The sequence below is a fragment of the Pollicipes pollicipes genome, unplaced genomic scaffold (genome assembly GCF_011947565.3).
Source record: "Pollicipes pollicipes isolate AB1234 unplaced genomic scaffold, Ppol_2.1 Scaffold_3447;HRSCAF=4054_pilon_pilon_pilon, whole genome shotgun sequence".
Lineage (NCBI taxonomy): Eukaryota > Metazoa > Arthropoda > Thecostraca > Pollicipedomorpha > Pollicipedidae > Pollicipes > Pollicipes pollicipes.
This window is the reverse complement of record NW_023596297.1, coordinates 34790899-34801973: the sequence shown is the minus strand read 5'-3', so window position 1 is coordinate 34801973 and position 11075 is coordinate 34790899.

Genomic DNA, 11075 nt, shown 5'->3' with positions numbered 1-11075 from the left:
GCACCTGGTGCGCGAGGAATGAGCACATCGTGCGTGTGTCCGCCCTGATAGTAATGTTCTTCCGCGACTGCTGCATCAACTGTGTTTTTGAACAACGTGCGCATTTCTTGGTATGATGTGACCGTGCGATGGATGGCAGCGATAGGCTAGCACGTCGCTTGACTTGTACAGAGGGCACCGCTTCAAACGTCTGTTAATAGGTTTTCAGTTAGCGTAACAAGCACGGGCTGTCTATTGAGGCGGGGTTCGTATTCAGTGCGCCCACCATGTGGCTTGTACTGTCAGTTAAAACCTGTGAACCGCTTTGTACGTATCTAAAAAGTTTGTAGTGCTCACGGAAGTCTGTCTGCTGTTACACACTGTGCATGTCTCAATAGACGCGTTGAGATGGAATATGGCGTTTGGTTATCTGAAGGGAACATAACCGATGTCAGGCTTTGTCAATACTAAATAAAGCATCATTCGTGCGCACTAAAGCGCTAAAACAAATCAGTTGTTGAAGGAGAACTCGGCCCACTGGTGAGCCCGCGCGTTAGAGCTTTGTAAAGAGATGTCCAATAGAGCTCCTGAATCAAATGAAGCCTAACCCGCGACTGCTATTGGCATTGCTATGCGGTTTTGCTGTCACCTGTTTTTGTCCGCCATAACCGAACGCACTAAAGTCAGTAGCTTGGAACATACGATGCCCCTAAAGCAGCACGACGGCTACCATGCTAAACTTTAGTGAACCAGTTCGGGCTAGCTTTAGCTGAAGTCGAAATGGTGCCATACTATCACAAGCAGCGGACTCAGGGCCAGGACTTTATTCTGCAGCGAGGGATCCCAGTGCTTTAGTCCTCCGCACACGATAACGGGGAATGTGATTGACTTCCACTGATTTAGCACTAATGCATATCCGATGCCAATCGGTGGGCACACCGTTAAAGCACTCAACACAGCCAAATCCGGTTAGAACACAACATTGTGAAAAAATGAGCAATGGTATGTTTTAAGTGCTTAGAATTTTGGGAGCTTTCAAATGTGTTTGAGGTCAATTTGCGGACAACTTGTCTTCTACTACATTTGTGACAACTTGTTTGAAACAGGTGTTCGGTATCCAGATTTGGCCCGTTCCACCGTCTTACTGAAGCTTCTAGCTCTCGAGCAGATTAGCAAATTTTGTCTGGTCGTAATGGTGCAAAATGGAGTTTGTTCTCAATGATGTTCATATATCATGATCTGGAATCCAAAACCCTACGTAATGCTCCCTAGTTAGGGGGACAACGCCGTCTGTCATTGTGGGGTCATGTCATTGACTGATATGCTATCAGTTATTGACTAACATGACATAATGTCATGCCGATAATAAGAAGACATTTACAGTACCTATGTGGATCGAATGATTCCTACCTGAGTAGCCGAACCTAGGTGGCGGTACTTGTAAAACAAAGCACTGACAAAAAAGGACAGAAATCGTTTTCCATCCCACAATCACTGCGAATTGCGAGATAGTAGAGACAAGCGCATTCCGTTTCACATATCGTAACGCATGTAGTTTGCTTGCGATGCAGCCTGCCCCGCGTATCATAAAACAGCAATACAATTTACCCCACCGTTTCATACAACTTAACCGGCGATTGGGCGGGTTGTACCATTTTAAATAAATTCCTTCAGAAGACATTTACCGAAAAAGAAGCAAAGCGATGGCGTGCTTTCCTAAACTGTACCACTACATATGTGCTGAAGGTCATAGCTGTCTGCAGGTCTACGAGTCTTAGTCTCAGCAATTATGACATGAAAGAGCTTAGGGCGAACGCTTATGTCCATTGCTCCGTATCGGCTTACAGCGCAGCTGTGCACGTGGAGCGCATACCTGTAGTGGTGTGTACACTCTACGTAGGTGTGCACAGGGACCGCACACCTCCAGTGGTGTGAACACTACGTAGGTGTGCGCAGGGAGCGCCCACATCCAGTGGTGTATGCACTACGCAAACGTGCTACTCCAAGGTGTTCATTAAACCGGTCTCGAATGCTACATTTGTTTCTTCTGCGTAAAACATCCCAGTACGGTAGTTGTGATATACATTATACGCCACATTCTCCGTATCCGTTTTGCCCTCAACCCATTAACACTTTTGTGACAGATCCTACCCAAGCTGGACGCGTCGTGTGCTTCAGGCCAGATGAAACTATCAGTTGAGTTGAAAAGTCTTATGTTGAAATGACGAAATTAAACATACCAGGAGGTGCAGGTAAAACGATGTCGTGCTAAACAATAATTACATTTGCGTTGTTCAATATGTAGAGCTGCACTTATCATCAAGAGGGTGAGCACAGCTCAAAATATGGAGACCTTAAACGTGATTGCTATTTTGCACTACCGCGCCGTTTAAATACTACCTCCTTGCATACTGAAGGTCGTTAGGTCAACATAACAAAGTGCCGAAAAATCAGGAACTGAAGGCCTTTCTCATACGAAGCGAAATCAGCGTCGACCTCGTCTCTCGCTTTACGGGAGTATTTTAAACTTAGAACAAAGCTGTCTTTAAGACTTTATTTTCATTAAACCTATGCGAAGGGTCCCAGAGGATCTCTAACACGTCGAAAACTCAGCAACGTAGGGCCGCGCGGAAGACGGCAGCAAAAAGCTCTCTTCAAACTGCATTAGATTAGTGCGACCGGATAACGGTATGATCTTTAAAATGGCTTCAGGTCACAGTGGTGAAGTTACCTTTTTCAGACTCCTGTTTTCTCAAGAACTACGCATGCCACGGCAATGCGGAAGGAGGCGTTGATTAACTCTGGGAAAACTGGATTAGGTAAGCACCAGTAAGCATTGACACATGTGACCTGAAATAAGTCATGTCAGGTCAAATAAGGGATGGCAATTGTTGCTTTGGTCCGTCTAGTAACATGAAGAACATGGCAAGCCACATCCAACGGGAGACCAATGTTGGAAAGACATTTTGAAGCTTTAAATATGGTCATTAAGGTTTAGGTCTGCGATTTCTGGAGGGTCTGGTAACAACAATTAAGGTTTTGACTTGACGTGACCTTGGATGACCTGGCTTTAAAAAAACAACCAAAAAGATACTAATGTATCTTTAAGTGATGTAGCTATTGAAATATTTCCATAAAGTTTGTCTGATAGGAAGCTTGTTTAGAAAACCTTAGGAGGAAAGGGGCCTCTTGAGGCCCCATCTCGTAAGGGGGGAGGAGGATAACAATAGGACGGTTAGTCCATGTTGTCCGAGGCCGTGTAAACCGCTCGATCAGACCGCGACATTCAACTGTTTGCAGAGCTGGTCATGTGCAAACCGGAGTTTCGCATACGCAATTATTTGTTTGGTTCATCTTTCCATGTCTTTTTCTTGACGGTGATATAGCGTCAAATCGAAAACGCGCGACACCGGCGTCTAGCCTCACTTGTTTCTCCGGGTGCTGTTTCTCACGGAAAAGAGGGAAATTTGAATCAGACGAGGTTCACACCGCTGTGGATGGGAGCATAAACGTACCGTTCTCTGCAGCTTTTGTGGGAAGTAATTTTCATATTTAACTCGATATGGGTCATTGTAAACTTCTGGCTGAATCACCCGTGTTTCGCATGGTTTGGAAGAAACGTTCGCTTGGAAAAAGTATGAATGTTTTAAGCACGTACCCAGTTGTCTGCGACCAAATATACGCACAGTATAAAGCTCTCACAATAGAAGTATGCTCAAAAAAGCCTGTGCGCAAAAGTTGTTATGCTTTGTTCGTATCGTAGAAAGTACCTATGTGGCATCCACATCAATGGAGGTTCTTCAGGGTAAAAGCTTGTACGGAAAAGCTCTTATGCATGAAAGAAGTACGCAGTTGTTCATAAGTAGTTCTGCGTACACAAACGTTTGTAACGGGTAAAAGTCGTTTCACAGAAGTATGTACGTAAAAGACAGTAAGTAATTGCGCGCACGTAAGCGTTTGCAATACATAAAGGTCGTTTGAAGAGCACGTACGCAAAAGACCGTATATAGTTGTGCGAACGCCAATGTTTGTAAGGGGTGAAGATCGTTTGACAGAAGTACGCACGTAAAAGACCGTAAGCAGTCGTGCGTACGCAAAAGTTTATACAGGATAAAGGTCGTTTAACAGTAGTACGCGACAGATCGCAAGCATTTATTATTTAATAGCAAATGTGTACGGATAATGCCCCTACGTGGTGAGTTTCGTGGTAGATCGACCACCCAGTACTGAATCATGGGGTGTCATGAATGTAGTCTGCCGGATAACCTCACGCGAATGATTCGACAATTCCTCTTTTACGTCTATCGAACGTTATAGCCCTCTCGGGTAATGTTGGGTCGGTTGCAAACAGGTCTCAATCAAAGCGAGAAATGTGGCGCAGCCTGCTCTCTGGAACATGATTTACATTACGTAAGTGATCGTGCGGGCCGTCGCTCACACGTCAGCCCGCCGTATGTCACTAACCAGCTGACTGCCGCCGCGGCCGTCAGCTGGCGTCGGTGGCGCGCTCAAGAGGCGTCAGGCGGAGGCGTCGAGACAGAAACGCTGGCAATGCAATGCAAAGGATAAAGGTGAATACGACAGCAATTGCGGGTGATCTGCTGTGGATGTTTTTTCACTCCGTCCTTTCAATCCCAGGGTCACTTTGACTACCATGGACTCGTGTTTATTTCCTGGCCGCTGTAGGACATTTAATTTGATGGAATAAAGAGCGACTTTGATCCGACCTATGCAATTTTCGCCGTCCGCCGCCGCCCTCTCTGGTCCACGAGATGTGGTGGCCCCGCTGTTATAGTTCATCAGGGGCCCTGCACCAAGGATGAAGATTTGATTTATAACTTATATTACACATCCGCATAGTAGACTGCGCACGTGACTTTGTCAAACAAACTTTACCCTGACGGATATTTGCGTGCGGATTTGACGTGCCTACATCATAACTTGCATGACTTGCATAGCTTGCATAACATAACATGACTTGCGAAGCGCTACACACGAACTTGATCAGCGACGAATGTCTGCGTGCGAAAAACTTTGCGCGGCCTTTTTCCCAACGAACTTTCGCGTGTACGAACATTTTCGTTTAGATTTTTCGTGAGGATCGGTTTGCCACACAAACCTTATCCAATACCAGCTTTTTGCATCATATACTCTACTCTGACGAACTTTTAACCCGATACACAGGATCCTGAAAAGCCTAGACATACCTTATGCCTTTAGACATTTACATACCCTTAGACATATCAACCTTATCGTTCAAACAATTGCCATACTAACCTGTTTATGCATACTGTTGTCGGCAACCCATTTCCTGCAGTCCTCAGCATAATACCTTGTGTCGGATGTTAGAATGTTCGTACTCGAATGGTTGGTTCTTTGGATATTTCTTGCAGGAGGTGTACTAGCTTCGTGGCATGTTTCGACACCTGCCCTGGTGAAACCCCAGAACTAGTTATGTCTAATAATAGAAAGGAAAGTGTTATCGTGGTATCGGGTACCCACAATATATAACAGGCAACTTATCTGAAAGTGCTTTCCAACCCATATTACTCATACAACGTTTCTTTACATCACCAGACATTAGGCGCTTCTTTCGATGTAGCCCCAGATACTATTTCTGGAACGGGCGATCTCGGTGCATGCGATATTCACGTGAATAATTCATGGTAGCTTCCGCGACTGAGCGTAGGGACTTCGCCCCGATCTTTTTTTTCAAAATTAGCGTGCACATTAACACATGAAAAAGAAATGACTCCTCGGACACCAGCGACCAGGACGCTAGACGCGCACCCTAAGTATGGGATCAGAAAGCAGGTGCCCCGCCTCTCATGGGTATGAGCTGTAGGTGCTACCTTCAAATCAGCAGGTCCGCAAAGCGTGGAAAAAGAGCTCAGAAGCGGTGCATCTGGTCCGTAACAGCTAGCGAATACATGACCTGCTCCTTGCCGTCGTCAGGTGCTGCAGACTTAAAGTAATGTTTTTGACCTTTCCAACCGCGCTGTGCTGGCCTGCACGCCCAAGGCCTAAAAGTGGTACATCTAGTATGAATTGCCTTGATAGAAATGAGCGTTTGTCATTGGCACAGCGGGCGGCGTAAGCCATTTACCGGTAGGCGCGTTGGTGGATGCTTGAGTTTGGGCCAGTGCGTCGCTGGACTATGCTATATGTCGCCGGCCTTATATTGCTTCGCGTGTCCGTGCCATATGCCGCTGATCATGTGTTGCTTCTCGGGTTGATGCTATATGTCGCCGGTGTTATGTTGCCTCGCGTGTCCATGCCATATGTCGCTTTGTGGGTCCTGCCTCGTAAAGGCAGCCTTACAACGGAATGAGCATCCAAGTAAACAATGCTTCCAAAAGCCAAACTGCGCCTAAAAAAAAGACACTATGGTGGTTGTCATAGGGTTGAAATCAAACTCATAGTTTGTTCTCTTGCTGCATTCGCGCGATGATACCTTCATAATTGTGTATTACTCTTCCTAAAAAGGGCTGCACGCTCCCATTGCATTTGTTGCATAAACATTTTGGCTAATAAGTATATTGCAAACATCACCTTGAAGATCCAGTCAAATGAAAAATGTTGCTTTCATAGTGCCGAACAGGACATTCACTAGCATTTCTCCGGTTGGGGGTACTACTTCAAGCCAAAATTGCGAGCTTTTCAAAAGGATTTTAAGAAAAATAATAACACCGATCAAGTCGTTTGCGTCTCATCTACCCATGGGTGAAAATTTACAAAAACCGGGTATCCTCCCTCTACTGGTAATATCTGCACAGCTTCGAAGCATTTTTTTGTATTTATGAGTCTTCCTTTTGAAACTACACTTTTGTATAACCTGTTCACTCGTTATCATCAGAAGAACCTGAAGCCGAGTTTTGACTAAATAGCCAATGTTTGATTGACGTAGCACCGTTTAACCACTAGCTCCTGGTATGATAAAGGTCGGTTAGCAATTCCAAATCGTGACACAAAAAAATCATCCCAAAGTCTACATCGCATATAATCCATGGCCATCATGTCCGTCAATTGTTATCAGCCAGCCAGCCAATGGCATCATTGTCGGTACGCTGTATTACCAATGCAGCATGTCCCACGCACAGACGATACACGTACCGCCTGGCAGCTGGCAGGAGAGTTCGCGTCACCCTGAAATGCCTGGGGAGCGGACACAAAATGTTTTGGACACAAAAAACACGCACAAATATTCGGCGCATCGACTTCCCTGCCAGTTAGGGGTGCGAAGTGAGGTGAGTTGCGTTGGGGGTCGAATCGTAAACATTGTGAAACTTTCCGAAAACTCTCCAGCAAACGGATTTTTCGGCTTTGGCCTACCTTTCTCCTAAAGTTGGGAGATGGAGCCCAAGTTGGGTGGCTGAAGCCCCCCCCCCCCCTTTCCCCTCCAGCACTGGGGAACTTCACTCCTTCCGTTAATGCATATGCCATTCAGATAAGCCTGGCTGCACTGAAGGCCTAAAACACGAGCGTACGTCGATGTACCGACTTAACGATATGCAACAAAAGCACACATTGCGCTCACCCCAGCACCCGTGCGCATACGCAGCTGGAAGTGTGCTGAAAGGTGGAAGGCGCTGTTGTGCCTTGGCTCAGTGATTCAAACTTCTCTCATTGCCCTGATTTCAGGCTTCCATCCGTCGCTGGAGGACATTGTCCTGATGCGACTAGGGCATGGTGCAAGTCACCCCGCCCTCCCCTGCCGAATTGGAACGTTGATCATCTGGTTAGTATCGTTTGATTTGCGATGACCTCTTTGGTGATTTAGGCTCAAACGCAGTGTGTAAAGTGAACAGTGGTCCAGTTATATCACCTTACCCTTACGCCAGCTCGTACAAGTCACTAATGTCCTTCATAATCGAACACCAGAATATGATGAGATGACACTTATTCTTGGTTTGTAAAGCACGGCACGTCTGAGTAATTGAGCATCTGTCATTATTTCAGCTTTTAACCTCGCCCGATCTGCAACTTCTGACCAGCAGATGGCAGTGATCCTGAGGACACTGATCAATGCCTTCAGAATTGCGGAATGCAGGCAATCGATTCCAATTTGGATCTACTCAGTCAGTCCGTCGTCGAGACGGGGGGGGGGGGGGGACAACACTCTCCAAGTAACATCCAGGGTGACTAAATTCACCAGCCAATGCAAGGTCCTTACGAACGTGCGTAGAGTCTTCTCAATCTCTAAGAAACCACGTCGATCAATCTCCATGTTGAAGTTTTCCTGAATTTATTTGGCGTCATTGCAGTGACTGCGAGGGGCTGCAGCCACCGTATAAACATCTTTACCGAGAACTGGCCTTCATTACGTCGTGAGCCGGGCAAGCCTCGCGTGGAGCGAGCCAGCGCAGTGAAAGGCGTGCAGTGTTGACGTTAACCGAGCGGCGGGTATCTCGCCCGCCATCGCCGCATCCAGACCGGCCGTAACTCCCGAGCAGCCGCGCCACCCGATATTTACTTCTGAGGAGATGGCGCGCGCAGGGCTGGCCGCTGCGATTAGTGGCGAGGTTTTCCCAAGGTTGTATACACAGATCGCTGCCGAGCGTATAAAGATGGCGCGGCGAAGCGCCGCGGCGACAGAGGTGACCACGGGTCGGCACCATCTGAGCAGATGACCGCTGGTCAAAGGTGAGCGGTGGACGGTCTGGGCGTGGCGGTGCTCAGTGGGGTGCTCTCGGCAGTGTGATACGCGTCAGTGACGTCACATCCTTCGCGTCTGGCTTAGGACTAAAGTTCGTATACATGAAGTATGCACGTGACTGTAAGCAAATGTACGTAATGCATAAACTTAACATGGCAAAAGCACGCACGCCAAAGTTCGTATGCATCTGTTGGAATGATATTAAGTATTTATGTAAAATTTCGTGAGCATAAATTTAATTTTTTGTCGTTCATTTTTTGACTAAATGTGATCATGCAGGACGATCTTAGATGTAAAACTCGACTGTATAATGTTAAGCCCTATCCGATGAGCTTTTAAAAAGTTAAGCCCTGGACAATTTTGGGTCGGGCGTTAACAAGACCTTATCAGACGCCTTTAAGAAGCGGAAACGCCCTTAAGAAGTTGGAACTGTTCAAGAACATCTCAAAAGGGTCGAACTTAACCTGTTGTGACCTAACATGAGCTATCAGCATGGCGAACCGCACTTAACTTAGTTCCAGCCTAGGCTGGAATCATAACCGTAAAATTTAACATATATGGAATGACATTTTACATATGAAAAAGGTCATAAACCTAGGTCGTAAACCTAATTCAAACCGGGCTACTGACCGATGTCAGTGTATTTTATACCGCCGTAGTGCGTTTACATTCATGTCATTCAAAGCTGTGAGTATTCATAATGCTTGAGATGACCTATACAATGGACATTGACTACAGCCAGCTCCTTGTCCATCCGGCGCGGACAACGAATGTAGTCGCACATGCAGTGATGTATTTTTAAAAAAAATTTGGTCCGAATCCTTTGAATGGATGGATTTCTGGGATCAGCGCTCACGCTAAGCAGTGCTTGTTGTGTGAGCCCTGACCCCCACCATCCGTTCGCGCAGTTCCAGGCAACGGCAGAATTTAGTGGCGAAAGCCTTACGTGCCGCAATGCTCGGCACGGTCCGTCCTGGCCTCTGACGTCAACTGACCTTTAGCGCGACCGCTCCCACCGGCCGCAGGCCATACCTGCCGAAGGCAAATAGCGAGCGCCCTAAAGCGACTCGAACCTATCCCGCCACGGATGGGTGGGTCGGAATGCAGGCGCTCTAACCAACTGAGCCACCGGGACGGACTCAGTTGGTTAGAGCGCCTGCCTGTTCCAAGACCTGTTACCAATGACCAGGATATGTATTTTAGCTCACGTTATGCATCTGTCTGCGAAGCTTTTCAAGTGGTATTTTGTCAAACAAACTTTATTCCTGACGAGCATTTGCCTTGAAACGTTTGTGCGCGAGCCTTTGAGCGCTCGACACCATACATTTCCACAGGAAATCCTGCGAACGTATGGTTCCAAACGAACACTATCTCTGAATGACATTTGTGCACAAATATTTGAGTGTGGTCAGGAGTATAAGACCCAAAACGAGCGAATCCAAGGAGCACATCGACATTGTACTGCAGTATGTTTGCGATCCGCCCCATTGTCAAATCAAGGGAAAATATTGGCTACGCATGCCGAGCTTCTAGGGCGAATAGCTGGCATCATAACAAATTGTCTTTGAAAAACGACCCACCCGAAAACAAACGCAGGCCACGTGATATAAGGTCAAGAAGTCTCGACTTAAAGCGCTTGCTAACAAAACCTTTGAAATACTGAGAAGTTGCAATGGGGCATTGTAACTTTGGTCAGACATAGTTTAGCATTGTGCGGGTTATTCTTCATTGAGTTACAGACCCCGGGCACAATTTGCTCGGCGACTTCTGAAAAATCCCCAAGGCTTTAACCCTCCCCCTCGAGCATTCTTTCGGTCTTCTTAGGAATTGCACAGCTTGATCAAGTACATAAGACGGCCCTATCCTAAGTATTTTCGAATATAACTTAAGTGTCACGCGTCACGCCTGAAGTAAACTGAAGTGCTATGTTGCATTGTTCTCCAAAAGGTAATTGTTTGAGTTCAGCTATGCGCTGGGCTGGTACGAAGGTTTGCAAGCGAGAGGAGCTGGCAGTGTTCGGTGTCTCATTTTCATATGCTTGCATTTTTCCGAATTCCAATCTGCTATTGTGTATTTACTCCAAACGCGGTGCTTGGAGTTGATCGGAATCCTTGTTTGAAACATTCTTGCTTCTCAGTCATCCAGCTCATGCTGTTGCTATTGCATTTGCTGTTCGCGATGTGCATGTAGGCCCGCAGCTAGAGAAAAATAGATCAGTTTGGTGTGTTCGAAGCCAAGTTCCGTGCCTTCCACTAGTGCAAGGCAGCGCGTGAGCCTGATTTGAGTTTATCTCAGTAGCGATGTACTGCCGGGCGACGGGCTCCAAAGGCCCCATCACGTCATCGGCGACGCGAACTGATCGCCTCTCGCCTCGTTCGCAGGGCGAGCATGGTGCACATGAGCCTCTCCCTCCTAGCTGGGCTGGCGTGTGTGAGCGCTG